This window comes from Microtus pennsylvanicus, chromosome 20 (genome assembly GCF_037038515.1).
Source record: "Microtus pennsylvanicus isolate mMicPen1 chromosome 20, mMicPen1.hap1, whole genome shotgun sequence".
NCBI classification, from domain to species: Eukaryota; Metazoa; Chordata; class Mammalia; order Rodentia; family Cricetidae; genus Microtus; species Microtus pennsylvanicus.
This window is the reverse complement of record NC_134598.1, coordinates 3,721,542-3,739,111: the sequence shown is the minus strand read 5'-3', so window position 1 is coordinate 3,739,111 and position 17,570 is coordinate 3,721,542. Positions and strand designations below refer to the sequence as shown.

Here is a 17,570-nt window from a genome sequence, read left to right as displayed (position 1 = left end):
TCCATTTCCAGACGAGATGTAGCTAGTTATCAACTGTGTTACATAAAATCATTAGAAGCGAGCCTTTCAGAAGCCCTTCGAGTGGGAATGAATACTCCTGCTTCAGATTAGGAAAGGAGTCGAGGGAAGCCAAATTAGTGTGAGGCCGAAGTCGGAGCAGCCTCTTTCTGGGAGATTCATGCTCTTCCATCTGGCAAGGAAGCTGTGGGAATGAGTGATATAGTGTCCAATGAAGGCTGGCTTCAGTAGGAGAGAAAAGTACTGCTGGAGGCTTAATTCTGGGAGGCTTCTGGGAGGCGCTTTACCAGGTTCAAAGAGTCCTGCCCACACGAGCTATGGGGAATAGGCTATTTTGGCTTAAGACAGTATGTTAAAGAAAACAACTACTCAGTAGGTTCAGATAAAAGCTTTAATAATTTTAACAGTGGCAGAAAAAAATTAGCCATTTAAGGGTACACAGTGCCCTGCCCTAGCTGGTGCCACCCCTAGACTGACATGAACATCACCAGCCTGTCTCTACGTTTCCTTCCTGCTTTGCAGCAGACCTCAGAACCACAAACTTTTTTTTCTCTGGGATCCCTTTTCTCTCGTAACTGACTTTATCTAAACTCCTTAGTAGTTGGTACATCCTTAATGCTCAAAAGAAAAAGAAATGTCAAAAGATCATAGTATCCAAGGGAAGGAAATTGCGTTTAAAATATATTTGGCCAGCAAAATTGTGTTTCACGAGCCAGCCTGCACGTAGCTAGATTAGCCAAGCTGTGAGCCACCCCAGCTTCCTGCTGCTCTCCAGGTAGTTAGCTAAGATGACTGATAACCCCCCCTAGTTATTTACAGTCACAGTCCCTTCCTAAAGGGGACACACAACAGGCACAGAGATGGAGCGTGGCAATCTTTGTAGAGAAATATGAACGTACTTAATGCCACACCCAACTGTGTGCTTGAAAGTGACCAACTTAGTTACTTTGCTTTTGTCTTACCAATTTTTTAAATAAAATGTCTGTGTTAGGATTTTGGGCTCCAGAGTGGATAAGCTGACAATGGCTGGAACTTGCCTGATGATCTGAGTTGGATCTTCAGTTCCCACAGGGTGGAAGGAGAGAACTAGCTTCTGTTGTCCTCTGTCCTCCACAAGAGGTATGTGATCGGTTTTAAGTGTGCGCATGTGTGAGTGTGTGTATACGTGCACACTACACACACACATATATATATACAAATTTATATATGTATAATATAGAAAAAATATATAAGAAAAATATTTAAAAATTTTAGGAATGAAAATACAATAAATATAAATATATAATGTATAATATAATCTATATTTAACATGCTAATATAATACAATATATTAATACTAGTATATATTTATATTATTTATGAACACACATACATATGTAAATTTAGATTCTAGAAACCTAGGCTCAAATGGGGAACTCCATAATAGAGCTGTGTTAGCTCACACTACTTTTTTTTTAACTTTGAATTTCTTTGCCTAAGGGGAGGGGAACAAAGCTATACATAGGTATAATCCCAGTACTTAGCTTGGGCCACATGGGAAAGGTGTCTTAAGAAAGAAAATAAGGGGGTCTGAAAAAGCATGGGATAAAACCGGACTCGCTGAACATAGTGGACAATGAGGACTGCGGAGAAGTCAAGAACAATGGCACTGGGTTTTGATCCTACTGCACATACTGGCTTTGGGGGAGCCTAGGCTGTTTGGATGTTCACCTTACTAGACCTGGAAGGAGGTGGAAGGTTCTTGGACTTCCCACAGTGCAGGGAACCCTGATTGCTCTTCAGGCTGATGAGAGAGGGGGAGTTGGTTGGGGGAGGGGGAGGGATATGGGAGGCGGTGGCGGGGAAGAGACAGAAATCTTTAATAAATAAATAAATGAAAAAAAAAGAGGAAATAAATAAATAAAAAAAAAGGCGCGAGTGAGATTCTTGAACCTCCACAACTTCTGGTGCCAAGCGTGTGCCGTGCACCTGTGCAGTTGCGGCCGTCCCCAGGGTTTCAGGTAGAGAGTCTCTCTGTCTTCATGTCTGCCTTTCACCGTGGCACCAGAAGAACACACACAGGAGACTGACCACATGGATTGAATGAGGAAGAATGAATGACAGCAGCGCGGGAGAAGAAAAGAAAAAAGATCCAGCTACGCCATGGAGAACCCAGGGAGGGGAAACACGGCTTCTCCATGCCATAGATACCTCTGGTGACATGCCAGTCAAGAGTTCAGGCAGGTAATGGATGGCTGTCAGCAAAGTATAAGGGAAGAGTTTTCGGGAACCTTTACTGCGTCAAATCCCCAAGTCTGTGGTTTAGAGAGAGAACCTGTGAGGCATCAGGGCCAGTGTGGGTCTTGTGAGGTCCTAGAAGGACAGATGGTTGGGAAGACTGGCGAAGTGACCCAGAAAAGACTACTCTGTGGGCTGGTCTCAGGTTCGAGGCAATCAGGACTGTGATGGTGGATGGATGGATTATGCTTTGTAGGGCTCTATCGGCGGCGGTGTGTGAGGAGAGATGTCTCACAGGAAATTCTCTGCTCCCAGGCATGGGTCCTTGGGCTTCTTGCCGTGGAAGCGCAGCAGCAGGCATCGTGGGAAATTGAAGAGCTTCCCCAAGGATGACCCTTCCAAGCCTGTTCACCTCACAGCCTTTCTAGGCTACAAGGCTGGCATGACCCACATTGTCCGGGAGGTTGACAGACCAGGATCCAAGGTAAACAAGAAAGAAGTCGTGGAGGCTGTAACCATTGTGGAAACACCACCTATGGTAGTTGTAGGCATCGTGGGATACGTTGAAACCCCACGAGGTCTCCGCACCTTCAAGACAGTATTTGCTGAGCACATCAGTGATGAGTGTAAAAGGCGGTTCTACAAGAACTGGCACAGATCTAAGAAGAAGGCCTTCACCAAATACTGTAAGAAATGGCAGGATGACAATGGGCAAGAAACAGCTGGAGAAGGACTTCAACAGCATGAAGAAGTACTGCCAGGTCATCCGCATAATTGCCCACACTCAATGCTTTCTGTTACATTAGGTACGACAGAAACATGACTTCAGAAGTCTTCCATTCTTTTGAAACATAGGATGCAGCCTTGTAAGTCTGACTCGGTCTGTTATGGCTAACTCACTATATTTATGGACATTGCTCAGTAGGCGGAGCCCCTAATGGAGGTGGTGAGTGTGGAGCCCGTGGGTGGTGCAATTATTCCAGCTGTCGCATCCTTCCAGCCTTCCAAGCCGGTCATCTGCTGAATGAGATGTGATGGTGAGAGAACGGTCCCCAGAGGTTCGTAGGTTTAATATGTGGTCTCCTCTTGCCAACACTGGGAAGGATTAGGAGGTTTCGTCTTCTTGGAAGAGGTGTCTTGTTGTGGAATATTAGTTTAATATGTGTTACATTTGTTTAGGCTGTGGAATATTTGTTTAATGATGCAAACATGTGTCACATCCTTTCATGTTGCATTTGTTTAACTCTGCGAAGCTGTGTTACTTTGCCTGTCTAAAACTCCTGATTGGTCTAATAAAGAACTCAACAGCCAATAGCGAGGCAGGAGATAGGATAGGCAGAGCTGTCAGACAAAGAGTATAAATGGAAGGAGAAATCTGGGCAGAGAGTGAAGAGCAAGGAGGGAGAAAAGGAGGAGAGGATACCTTCTCCAGTCACCCAGCTACACAGCCAACCACAGAGCAGAAAGGAAAGAAAACTGGTTCAGCCACTTTGGAAATCAGTTCGGCGATTTCCAGAAAATTAGGAAACAATCTTCCTCAAGACCCAGCAATACCACTTTTGGATATATACCCAAAGGATGCTCAATCATACCACAAGGACATGTGCTCAACTATGTTTATAGCAGCATTGTTTGTCATAGCCAGAACCTGGAAACAACCTAAGTGCCCCTTGACCAAAGAATGGATAAGGAAAATGTGGTACACTTACACAATGGAGTACTACACAGTGGTGGAAAAAAATAATGATATCTTGAAATTTGTGGGTAAATGGATGGAGCTAGGAAACATCATTTTGAGTGAGGTAACCCAGACCCAAATATCATATGTACTCACTCATAAATGTTTTTTAGACATAAAGCAAAGAGAAAAATCAGCCTACAATTCACAATTCCAGAGAACCTAGACAACAATCAGAGACATAAATGGATCTGATTAATCTACATGGGAAGTAGAAAAAGACAAGATCTCCTGAGTAAATGGGGAACGTGGGGACCATGGGCAGAAGGGAGAAAGGGAGGGGAGAAAAATGTTTAGCTCAATAAAAACAATTTTAAAAAGTGAAAAAAAAAGGAAAGAAAGACATATAGAATAAAGAAGGGTTAAAAACCCAAAGGCAAAATGTAGTTAAAGAGAAATGGGATAATTTAAGTCAGAAAAGCTGGCTAGAAACAAGCTAAACTAAGGCCATTCTTAAGTAAGAATAAGTCCCCATGTATTTATTTGGGAGCTGAGTGGAGTGCTCCTAAAGATGGGACCAAGTTTTGGGTTCTCTCTGCCTCCTGCTTGTAGCTTGAGATGTCAGCTCCCAGCTGTTGCTTAAGCTACGCCTTTGCTCTGACATTACGGACTCTAACCTTCTGAAACTGTAACCCTAATTAAACCCTTGCTTTTTAAGTTGCCTTGGTCATGGTCACAACAATAGAAAAGTAACAGATACGTAGACAAAAGCAGCAAGAAGCTCAACCATAGTGTTCCAGTAGCTACAGATTTGAAGGATCAGATTCAGAGGCTTGTCAAGAACATCTGGGGTCCTGAAGAGGGTACAGAAGGCTGCCTTAAAATAACCCTGAGACAGGAGCGACCACTGTGGAGATACCACTGCAGCCAGTTACCACACCGTGTGAACTGACTCGAGGACAGCCTGTCTAGAAGGATTTTATCTCCACATTAACCAAAACCTTTACTGAGACAAAATACTTGAATCATGTAGAATCTGAGTTATTATTGTTATCAGAATTCTATTACTTTTTTTAAACAAGGGTAAAATGTTACTTCTTTTTTAACACTTGTAATCAACAATTTTATAGTATTAAAGACTCATGACTTAATTCTAAGCATGGAACTTTCATTTTATCAAAGAATGTGTAAAGCTTTTTTGACCGAAAAAAAAAACAAACCAAACTTATGTTCCATCAATAAGAAAAATACCCGATATTCAAGAGACAGAGGCAGGCTGACCTCTGTGATCTCTGATTTCTAGGCTAGCTAGTGCTACATAATGAGATCCTATCCAAAAAAGAAAAAGAAAACAAGGCAGAGGAGTGGGCGTTAGGGAGGAGGACAAGAATAGAGCCTATTGGATGGCCTTATGAATGTTAATAAAACATTCTTTTTATAATTATTTGAATACTGCTTTGCCCACAGTCATACTCAATGAATGCTAGCCACTATGATCTTACTGTCATTTACTATTTACTTCTGGGGGTTTTTCTTTTAAACTTCAGTCTATATTTAGATTCCTTTCTTTTTTTTTTTTAAAAAAAGTTGATTTTTATTATTTTTAATGATGTGTGCTTGTGCACATGAGTGCAGGTGGCCTTGGAGGCCAGTAGAGGGCACTAGGCCCCAGATCTGGAATTACAGTGATTATGAACTGTCTGAGATGGTTTGCTGGGAACCAGACTTTGGCTCTCTGTAAGAGCAGCATTTGTTTCCTAACCACAGAGGCAGCTCTTCCACCGCAGCTACCAAGGCATCTCATCCGGAGTTCCTGATGAACACGACATTCTGGTGAGTTGATGAAGCTTGCTGAAAACAATAAAGGTATTGGAGTAACTATAAAAGTACCCTGCTTTGCTTGGGAAATTGACTGTGCAAAGAGAGATAGCAAGACAAATAGTGTTGATTTCTGAATGCTCTGAAGCTTCCGGCAGTTTTTCAGTTGCTTGATGCTATTTGCTGGGTAACCTAAGTTGCAGCTACTGGAGTTTCCTCTAGCCTGGATCATGGTTTTCAGTAGAAAGCAGGTGGTCGGTACGTATCTGCTGACGCAAGTACTTCCCGAACAATAATTGCAAAACATCTCGGTTGAGTTCTTACACACATGATCCACTTGACAATCATTTGTGTGTGAGAGAGAAAAAGTTAGAAAGAAGTGCAGGCCTTCTGCCTCTTGAAAAAGCGAGGGCAACTAACTAGCCAGTCAGTGTGCTAGTCACCTTACAGATGAACGCCCCCTTCCTCCCAAGGTTGCTGTGATCAGTGGGTCCTCTTCTAAGACTGGACAGGCTCAGAAATTGCCTGTGTGCTTCGAGCCAGAACCTGGAGAGAAGTGACGTGGTTCCACAATCTGAGCCTCAGATCTAAGATCACATACCCCAAGCCAGAATTCCTTGCCACGTTTGTTTCTGGTACTGGGGCTGGCATGGCTTTCGGAGCTGAGTGCTCCGAAGTCACTTTGGGATTACTCTCGTCACCGGTGGGTCTCGCGGGGGCTCTTGGCTCTCTGCTAAGGGAAAGAAGCTGCTGCAAAGAGGAAGTGAAGACACAAGGGTCCCATTGCCCAGAAAGATTCCTTCCTCTCTCTCAGCTACCCTGAAATGGCACTGTTGAAGCCATTCCTGGTTAGGGAAACAAAAGTGCCCTTGTCATCAGAAAAACCCTCGCCAGTGTGTGTGCCCTTGCTACCTGAGCAGAGAGGAGGGGCTGAGTTCCCTCCAGCCCTCATTAGCACAGGTTTGTGTGTCAGATAAGGTAATTGTCTCAGGGGAGGCCTAGAGAGACACTTGAGCAAGGCCCACAGCTTGGGAGGAAGGCTCCGTGGGGTCCGACCGTCCTAGAGTCTAAGGAGTGCTGCGGCAAGGCTGTGGAGGACACAGAGGAAGTTTCAGCCATGCTTCCTGCAGCAGGACGGTTTGTTGCAGGTGACAAATCAGTCAGACGTATCTTAAGCAGAACACGGCTGTGCTAGAGGGACACAGAGACAGCCCAGGGAACCATGGAACTATTGAGGAGCCACGCCTCAGGAAGGAAGGAGCCAAGGCAAGTCCAGGGACTGTGGCCATCTGACTAACTGTTGCAGAGCTCGGGTGACAGTGAGGAGGAGATGTGTCCGGTTTCTATTGTGTTTTCCTCAGCAGTGGCTGTGTGAGGAGAGGAGGTTCAGGGGAAGTTGATGAAACAGGAACCTCCCCGTATTCAGACAGTGGCTGCAGTGACTCTATATTAGACAGATGCCATGTCCGCTATGGTGACGGATCTTATCTGGCAGTCCTTCTTGGGGGAAATGGCTCAGAAGTAGCATAGCACAGTGGCTGGAACTGCATGCTCGCTTTGGAGGCAGACTGCCTGAGCTCAGATCCCAGCTCAGCCACTCTCGGGGCAACATACGTATTTCGTTTTGTTACCTAACTCCGTGCCGGTGATAAACACGGCACTGCCACGTGAGACCCTTCATATGAAATGAACTAATACCAGGAAAGAACATAAAGCAGCGTCTGGCCGATGGGATGCTGCTGATCAATAACTATTATTGTTTGCCTTTTGGGGCAGCAGACTATCCACAGATCTCGTTGGATGGGTTCACTTAAAAAAAAAACACCTTTAAAACATAGCGTTTATAAAAAGGAAGAGGCGATCATGCAAATATTTTACAATGAGATGTTTGTTTAGTTAACGAGCGTAAGTATCGATGTGGCACATTTTAAAAGGCGTGTGAAGGCCTATTAAGCAAAAGCAGAGAACAGGAGGAAAAACAAATATAACCCCAAAGGAGCAGCCCACTAGAGAAACTGTGAGGAGCAACCCACTAGAGAAACTGTGAGGAACCACCCACTAGAGAAACTGTGAGGAACAACCCACTAGAGAAACTGTGAGGAACAACCCACTAGAGAAACTGTGAGGAACCACCCACTAGAGAAACTGTGAGGAACAACCCACTAGAGAAACTGTGAGGAACAACCCACTAGAGAAACTGTGAGGAATATGACTTCTTCAAATCTCAAAACATTTGCTCTTCAAAAGGGACAATTAAAATAAAGAAAATACATGCTACAGATTAGGCATTTGCTGGTCTTGTAAGATGGTCAGTGGATAAAAACACTTGTCAGCAAGGCTGATGACCCAAGTTCAAGCCCAGGCATGACCGATGGACGGAAAGAATCAGTTCTTGTAAATTGTCCTCTGACCTGTGTACACGAGCTTTGGGACACCTGTGGGTCACACACCAGAAAGAAAGAAATGTAATCAAATGTCAAAAAGGAAGGTATTTACAAATTTCATATATGATTAAAGACTTATATCCAGAAAATAAGAAAACCCACTATAACTCAATAATACTAAGACAAAAAAATGGGTGAACACACACATACACACACGAACACAGACCTGGGGATGTGGCTCAGTGGTAGGGTACTTTCTACCATGTGTATAGTCCTAGGTTGAGTCCCTGTACCATAAATATGACAAGAAAAAAAATGAATAGGAGATTTGAAAGAGCTCTACCAGTGAAGCTATGAGTGGCGAGTAGACACGTGAAAACATCGCGACCTTGGTAGAAGAAATGCAAATTAAAACTCATAAGGCATAATCACTCATTCACTAAGCCCTCAGGAGAATGGCTGTGATCCCCACACTATAAGCGTAGGGAGTGCATACATATTTGTGGGGAGAACGCAAACCGGTACAGCCACTTTGCACTGGCTAGCTAGTAGTTTGTTGAGGCACTTATTTATTTACTTGTTAGACTATTGTGTATTTACTCATCAACAATTTCATATATATAATGTATCTTAATCAAATCCAACCCAAGTTCCTTCTCACCTTCTCCAGGGTCCCCTAATGTTTTCACCTGCCACCTTCCATGCCCCCTTCTCCTTCACCTCCTCCTCTCTCATACCCCACATAGCCCAGATAATGATGCTTTTAAGGGAGTGGATGTGGCCACCACTGGGGCGTGGGTAGCCTGCAGCAGCCACAGCCCCTCTTAGCAGCCAGCCATTGCTAACAGCTCCTCTGCTAGGGGTGGGGCCTCATGAGTGCCATCCCGCACACACGCATGCGCGCACTTACTGGGATGCTGACTGGCTTGATCTTCTGTTCTGCAGGTGACAGCAGCTGCTGAGAGTGATTGAGGTCAACAGCCTTGTCATATCCAGAAGACGCATTCCATGGCACTTTCTCCTCCTCTGGCTTTGCATTCTTTCCTCCTCCTCTTCACCAAAGCTCCCTGAACCTGGAGGGGTGTGGGGGGGGGGCACACGGCTTGTCCATTTCAGCAAAACAATAGTAGTTGGATCCTTCCTAGATGTCAAGATCTCCCCCGCCCTTCTTTTCAAGACGGGGTTCCTCTGTGTAGCTTTGGAGCTTGTCCTGGAACTTGCTCTATAGACCAGGCTGGCCTAAAACTCAGAGATCCGCCTGCCTCTGCCTCTCCAGTGCTGGGATTAAAGGTGTGCACCACCACTGCTCAGCTTGATGTCAAGATCTTTAAAAGTTCATTATAAGCTGTGTCTAGTGCAGTGGTTCTCAACCTTCCTAATGCTGTGACCCTTTAACACAGTTCCTCATGCTGTGGGGACCCTCCAACCATAAAATTATTTTTGTTGCTACGTCATAACTGTGATTTTTACTATTGTTATGAATCATCATGTAAAATATGATATTTTAGGATATGACATGTAGGATATCTGATATATGATCCCCATGACAAAAGGGTCCTTTGGCTCCCAGAGTGGTCGCCACCCACAGGTTGATAACCATTGGTGTAGTGGTTCATGCCCGTAATTCTAGTACTCAGAAAGCTAAGGCAGTATTTAGAGTTTGATGTCAGGCTGGGATGCATAGAGTACCAAGTAAGCCTAAACTACACAGCAAAATCTTGCCTAAAGAACATAAACAAACAAACAGACAAGCAAAAAGCCAAATCAAATCAAAGCAAACAAAACACCAAGGTTGTAGCTCAGTAGAGGAGCTCTTGCTTCTGTGAGTCTGCTACTTAAAAAAGCTTAAACATAAATTTAGCATATGACCCAGAAATTCATTACTGGGTAATCGCCCCACAAGAAACATGAAAATATCTGCTGATGAAAAGACTTGTATAAAATGCTTATAAAAGTCATTCCGATAATGGCTAAAAAGGGGACAAAATCCAAATGCTTGGTGGTTAGTTAGACACAGTGTGGTGTTACAAAATGGCATATTATCCAGCAGTATTAAGAAATAAATCACACACACACACACAAACACACACACACACACACACACACACACACACACACACGATAGGAGACTCTCAAAATTAGTCCACAAAAGAGAAGACAGGCACAAAAATGTCTTACATGACCCTATGTATATGACTTTCCTAGAAAAGGGACATCTAGAGGTGTCGAAGGCCGCAGAGTGACTGCCCAGGGCCAGGGCTGCACATTATAACAACAAAAATGGGGAAGGGGTGACAGAAATGTTTAAAAATGAAACAGTGTGTTGTAAATTGGCTAGGTGCCGTGCAATATGCCTGTAATCTTAACATCGGCAAGGGTAGGCAAGGCCAACTTGGTTTATTTACTTTGAGGTTATCTTGGGCTATATGAGATCTGATCTCAAAAAACCCCAAAAAAACCAAAACAACAAATACAAAACAAAACCAACCAACCAATAAAAATTCCCAACCCAGCAACACCAAACAAAAAACGACCCAGTTAAAAACCACACCTTCAAACAAAAATCCTGAATTGCAGCAATGTTTGCAAAACTCCATCTCTAGCTAAACCATTGAAATATGCACTTAATACTAGAAATGAGCTGTGTGTGGACTGTACTTCAATACCACTTTATCCTATGTCAATTATGTTGATTTAGTTACAATACCAGAAATAATTGAGAAGGAAAACGAAATATTAATTTGACACTGTAAAACCATTTTTTTGGCTGGATTTTCTGTTTTTTTTCTTTGTTTTTTTGAGACAGGATTTCTCTGTACTTTTTGGAGACTGTCCTAGAACTTGCTCTGTAGATTGGGCTGGCCTTGAACTCACAGAGATCCTCCTGTCTCTGCCTCTCAAGTGCTGGGACTAAAGGCCTGTGTCACTACCACTCGGCTAGGGAGTTTTCATAGATATATTCTCTCTCTCTCTCCCTCTCTTCCTCCCTTTCTCCCTCCCCCTCCCTCTCTCCCTCCGTCTCTCCCCCCTTCTCTCTCTCTCTTCTCTTCTCTCTCTCTCTCTCTCTCTCTCTCTCTCTCTCTCTTTCAGATCTTATTAGATAGTCCACACTACACTTGAGCTCTGAAGCCTTAGCCTTAAGGGCTGGAATTGCGGGAATTCCCCAGCACACACAGCTTTCAGTATTTTATGCTTAACCTCAGATTTCACCCCCATTTCTCTTGCTGAGTCACCCCAGAGAATGACCCCTTCCCCCCCAGCACTAGGGATCAAACTTAGGGCCTTGCATTTCTTCTACAGCACTCACTCCACCCTTGATCTGAATCCTGAGCTGCAGAGTCACTGGGGTTCACAGATAATTTAAGTCATAGTATCTACACAGAGATAAAGTCTCCGTGAGCTGCAGCTCTTAGTCTACCATGCCCAGTCCTGTGTGATGGTGCACAGATCTCAGCAGTACTGAAAGAGGGAAAGCTACTTTCCAGGGACATTTCCCCAGGTTGATTTCTGCGGCTGCCTGCTAATACCCAGGGATTTCTTTGCTCTGCTTTTAGGGGGTCATGCAGCTCTTTACCCTGACAGGAAGAAAACAACTTTCAGGTTGAGTACCACTTCAAAACGTCGTCACTTGGTTTTGACTTCCTGTGTCAAACCTCCCGAAACTGAAGCCACTTGGGAGTTTGTTTGCTTTATATTCACGTATCAATAGAAGGCGACTAGAAGGAGCAACACGCGTTCATTTGCATATCCATCCGTGTGTCCGTCTTTCCACACGTTCAACAGTGTGTTCTTGAGTAACGCTGTTCCCCACACTAACCCAGGTATTTAAGAAGCAGCAATGGGGGCCGCAGAGACGGCTCAGCAGTTAAGAGTACTTGTTGCTGTGATAGAAGATTGGAGTTCCATTTCCAGCACCCGTGTTGGGCAGTTTACAGTATGTAATTCCAGCTCCGGGGGATCTGAATCCTCCAGCCTCTGCGAGGGCCTTGCACTCATCTGCGCAGACGCACACACATACCGACGTAAGTTAAAAGAGTCTCAAAATCAAAAAGACAGAGCAAGGATAGGACAATCACGCCTCTGCTCTCACAAAGAGTCTTTTTACAATGATGCAGCAGCGAAGACACATTTTCCAGCTTTCTGGGTTTTCTCCTTTTGACCTTGAGGTCTCCTGTGGTTGTCCGGCTGATACAGTGACAAAATGGTAGCTCCCATAGTGGAGGCCTGAGCTTCCAAGTCCTCAAGGTGATTTTCATTCACTGGCAACAGTCACTTTGTTAAACTCTAAAGGGGACAATATTTAAGATTTATTTTGTTTTAGTTTTTTGTTTTTAGTTTTGCAGGGTCTCTCTACAAAGCCTTGGGTATCTTGGAACTCACTGTGTAGACAAGGCTGGCCTTGAACTCACAGAGATCAGCCTGCCTCTGCCTCCCAAATGCTGGGATTAAAGCTGCTCACCTTCATGCTTGGTTAAGATCGACTTTATTTATTTATTTATTTATTTCGTGTGTATGTGCTAGGGTGCCTGAGGAGGCCAGAGGTAAGCACACCATCCCCACAGGAAAGCTACAGTTGATGGTAGCCACCTGACAAGGGTGCCAGGCACCTAACTCAGTTCTTCCAGAAGAGCAGGTTTCCCAGGGACAATCTTTTAAAAATTATTATTATTAATATAAAAATTAAATTTAAGTTTAATTACATCATTTTTATCCCTTCCCTTTCCTCCCTCCAATCCCTTCCGTGTATTCTCTCTCAAATCATGGCCTCTTTGTCTTTGTTACTGTTACACACACATGCATACTCACACACACATGTACATGCACTCATGCATGCACACACGTACATATATATATATATATATATACCACCTGCCTAGTCTGTTCGGTGTTACTTTTATGTATTTGATTTCAGGACTGACCACTTGGTACTTCCAGTAACAATGAACAATTAACAAATAACAATTAGGGGGCTCATCCCATCTCAGTATTCCTTGGCTGTCTGTGGGTCTTTCTCTGCCTATGGGTGGCGGCGGGTGAGACTCCCCTCCCCTTCTCACCTTGTCTATTGGTTCTGTATAGCCTCTGGTTTTGATTAAGCAGACATACTGTTTGTGTATCATGTGTCAAGCCACCCTGTCATTTCTAGGGATGCCTCACAGCAGATTCCCTGGTCCTTCCATCTTCCAAAATGTCCCCTGGGCCTTAGGTGCAGGAGCTGTGCTGTAGATGGATCCAATGGAACTGGATACCCCCTTTCCTGATATGTTTAAGGTCTCAGCAGAAGCCACAAAATCTTTGTGGTGGCAGTAGTGACTTCGCCATTGTCAGCAGGGCCTCCATTACCTCTGCAGATTAAACAGGAATTAACAGCGAGTTGGAAGAATTTTTATGGAAAAGAATGTTCTACACTTACTTAGAAGCACATCAATTCTGCGTTGTAGAACACTTTTGTACCATGATTTCCCCCAAGAAATGAGCATTATTTCTCAAATATTTCATATTTCTGTGATTACATAGTAAATCAAGACTGCTTTTCAACCCTTGCAGTCTATCAGCTTGGTCGTACACGGGAGGTAGTCAGTGATGGTAAATAACATCGTCTTCAGAGAAAGCAATGAAAAGTAATGTATCTAGTTGCAGACTCTGTGGAGGAAGGAAAGTGAACAGTTAGTCAATTTTTAATTAGCACCAGAAGATGCAGCTCCAAACCTTTACGCGTACCCAGAGTTAGAGTGGCCCAGGACGCACCTTTGCTGTGCAGCTCGTCTCGTCCCCTAGACTCACCCTGCTTGAATTCAATGGCGTCCAGTCACGTGACAGTTGGCGGGAGACCACACAAAGGGATGCAGTCAGCTGTATCTATCGGTGCTAATGTCTGTCCTTTCCTGCTGTCAGTCTGGAGACTCTTACTGCTCAAGGAATTTCCTGTGAGGTGAGGGATGACAAACCTCTGGTAGCCACGCCTGGAGCTCAGGGGAGGCCTAGAGACCTTTACCGCCTCTGCAGTCCAGGGCCCCTGGCCAATCAGCTGGAATGAACACAATGGAACCTCTTTGTATCATTGGATTCGGGAATTAAGGCAGTCCATGAACTTTACAGACTGTGGTAAAAGACAAACATGATACCTGAGAAGGGAGAAACTGAATTTAGCCGATAGTAAGAGCGTCTTTTTATTTTTATTTATTTATATACATTTACTTTTTTATTTGCTTATTTATTTATTTTGGTCTTTTTGAGACAGGGTTTCTCTTTAACCCCGACTTTTCTGGGACTGGCTCTGTAGACCAGGCTGACCTCGAATTCAGAGATTTGTTTTGACTCCTTTACCTCCTGAGTGCTGAAATCAAACGTGAGAGCTGCCAGGCTTTGCTTATTGTTTATTTGAAATCAAATTGATGTGTCAGCCTGGAGAATCAGAAGAGGAAGTTACGGTTGTAAGTGGACCTGGAAGCCTCGGGGCATAGCAAGGCCCCTGAGGATGGAAGAGGTGGAAGAAGAGGCAGCCTTGGCTAGTTTCACAGTTCCCTGGGGCCATGATGCTTCTGCTCAGATATCCCTTATTCCAGTCCTGAAGGGTTTGGTGAAGAATGACTCAGAATTAGGGCTACTAACTGTGAGTCATCACCTACCGCTTCCTGCGTGCGTGTGTGCCTGACCTGGGCTTCTCTGGAAGTCTTTCACTAAATCCTAGTTAAGGAAACCCAACCCCATCCTCCTTGACACAACCGGCATCTCTTGCTTGTGGAGACTCTGAACAGTGTCCAGCAACCATGGTCCCATCACTTCTAATGAAAATGGAAATGAAGTTTTCAGTGATCACAGAGGCTGTGAGGTTTGTGGTTTTTAACACCCAGTGTCCTAAGGTCACATGGGCAGTCAGGCAAAACTGCGTCCTTCCACTATAAGCTCTTGGCTAAAGCAGCTTAATGATGGGTGCTCTTTTGGCCCATTTTATAGAGGACAATGACCGTAACTGGGCAACCTTATGGACCATTATTTTTTTCATTTATCAAGTGATTTGTGGCATATCTTGTTATTTTTCTATTGTCTCATTTGTAAGGCAGGCTATTTAAAAAATGTACTTTATTGATCTATTTTAATTGTACAAAAAATAGATTTCAGAAAGATCAGATCCCTTTAAGATGGTATGGCCGGAGACAAAATAATGGGTTCGCTGTGACAATTTATTTTATTTATTCTTTGAAGATTTTATTTGTGTGCATGTACATTGCATGCACATATAGGGTACCCTTGGGTACCCTCGAATTCCCTGGAACAGGAGTTACAGGGGTTTTTGAACCGCCTGGTGTGTACTGGGGACACATTAGGACTCTTCACAAGAGCAATTGAGGCATCTCTCCAGCCCTGTGAGAACAACTCTTAAAGAGAAGAACAAAAGGGGAAACAAGCTTGGGAAGAGTGTCCTGGTGGTAGGGCACTTGTACAACGAGGGTGAGACCTAGTGCCCAGTCACCAGCATTGCGAGATGACGGCCGCCACCACCACCACCACCAGACAAGAGAAGGAAAATGGTGGCAACACACTGAATGTACACTGTGTGGAAGACGCTAATGGTTAATTCTGGGGAGCAATCAAAGATGGATTGAGCATAGACAGTCCCACTCTTCCACTGAGGGACAGCAAGGTTGACTCCATGAATTTGACTATGAGGACAATTATTTTAAAAAATGAGGAAGGTATAGCTCAGTGGATAAAACGATTGCTGGACAAACATGAAGGCCGGAGTCCAGATTCTCAGTAGCGAACTGCATCAGAGCAGGGTGAGGCAGCGAGTATAACACTGGCACTGGGGACACAGAGATGGGAGTAGGGTGGGCTCCAGGGACTTACTGGCCTCTAGCCAAACCCAAACAGCAAGCTCCAGGTTTACTGAGAGACCCTGTAAAAAGTTAAGGGGGAGCCGGGCGGTGGTGGTGCAAGTCTTTAATCCCAGCACTCAGAAGGCAGAGGCAGGTGGATGTCTGTGAGTTCGAGGCTTGCCTGGTCTACAGAGTGAGTTTCAGGACAGGCTCCAAAGCTACACAGAGAAATCATGTCTCGGAAAACAAAAACAAAATAAAACAACAGGGAGAATTCTAGAGGAAGACATTGACCTTCACTTCTGGGCTCTGTATGCACCTGCACAGGCAAGTGAACCCATGCAGACACAGACACACACGTGCGTGCACACACACACACACACACACACACACACACTCACAGGCACACATGCATACACACACACTTAAAAAAGAAAAGAAAAAACTGAGGGTATTGGGGATGTGGCTTAGTGACATAGCCCTCGCCCAGCATTGGAGGTACACTGGACAAACCCAACAGTGAAGTCTGTTGAATATACACTGTGTGTGAGACATTTAGAGTTGATCTGGAGAGAATCAGAGATGGAATGAACACAGTGCTGTCATGGAGCTTCTGATTTAGCAATGGAGATTAGACTCCAGTAGAAGATGAACAATGCAGGACAGACAAGTAGTTGGCTTTCAAGAGAAACAGAATGGAGGATTAATCCTGACCCCTGTACCAGGTTTCTCACTTTCTGTGACTGGAGCAATGTTTGATGATTTTTTTTTCAGATGTTTTCATTTTTGTTAATAGAGAAATAAGAAGCTGGCCTAGCAATTTTACTACCTTATATATTGTTCATGGAGAAGAAACCAGTGTGGCTGGGGTAGGGCCCAGCGGTTGACAGCTTCCTAGCATGCTCAGGACCCCAATTTGAATACACCACAAAATAACTGAAACAAGGAGGCGGTAAAGAGTTTGAAATGAGATTAGCAGAAGCAGCACTGGACCAGCAACCTAGGCCAGAGCAGGCCCGAGACAGAGAATACCATAGGAGTAAGACTGAACCAGCTACCAAGGCAGGAGTGGGCCTGAGAAAACAAGCTCCACGGGAGTGGGAACAGATCCAGTCCAGGGACATGTGTGGACGCAGTACTGAGCCATCAACCTGGGCAAGAGCAGACCTGAGACAGTAAACTCCACGGGAACAGGTACAGGGGAGCAACTGCAGAGCAAGTGAGCCAGAGCCAGAGACGGCTAGGGGTCTAGACGTGAATCTGGGACCTTCAAGGGAGTAGACTTAAGCCAGGACCACTGCAGGTCTGGGCATGAGTCTAGGACCTCCAAGGAACTAGGCCTGAGCCAGGACCTCTGCGGGTCTGGGCGTGAATCTGGAACCTCAAAGGGAGTAGACCTAAGCCAGGATCTCTGTTGGTCTGGATGATGGTCTGGAACGTCAAAGAAAATAGGTAGGAACTAGAAATCTCTGCTGGTCCTGGTGTGAGTCTGGGACTTCTGAGGGAGTAAGCCTGAGCAAGGTCTTCTGCGGGTCTGGGCGCACCCAGGCCTGGGAACTCTGAGGGATTAGATTGGAAACAGAGTCCTTTAGAGGACCAACCTCAAGCCAGGGACCTCTGCAGGAATGGATCCAG

The 17,570-nt window shown here is 44.7% G+C and overlaps 1 long non-coding RNA gene across 1 annotated transcript; it reads left to right on the top strand.

Annotated features, from left to right (window-relative positions):
* Positions 1-1,023: 1,023 nt before the first annotated feature.
* Positions 1,024-9,363, top strand: LOC142838554 (uncharacterized). Its single transcript, XR_012908596.1, has 3 exons — positions 1,024-1,137; positions 5,681-5,746; positions 9,061-9,363. It is a non-coding gene; the product is annotated as an uncharacterized LOC142838554 (long non-coding RNA).
* The last annotated feature ends 8,207 nt before the right edge of the window (positions 9,364-17,570 follow it).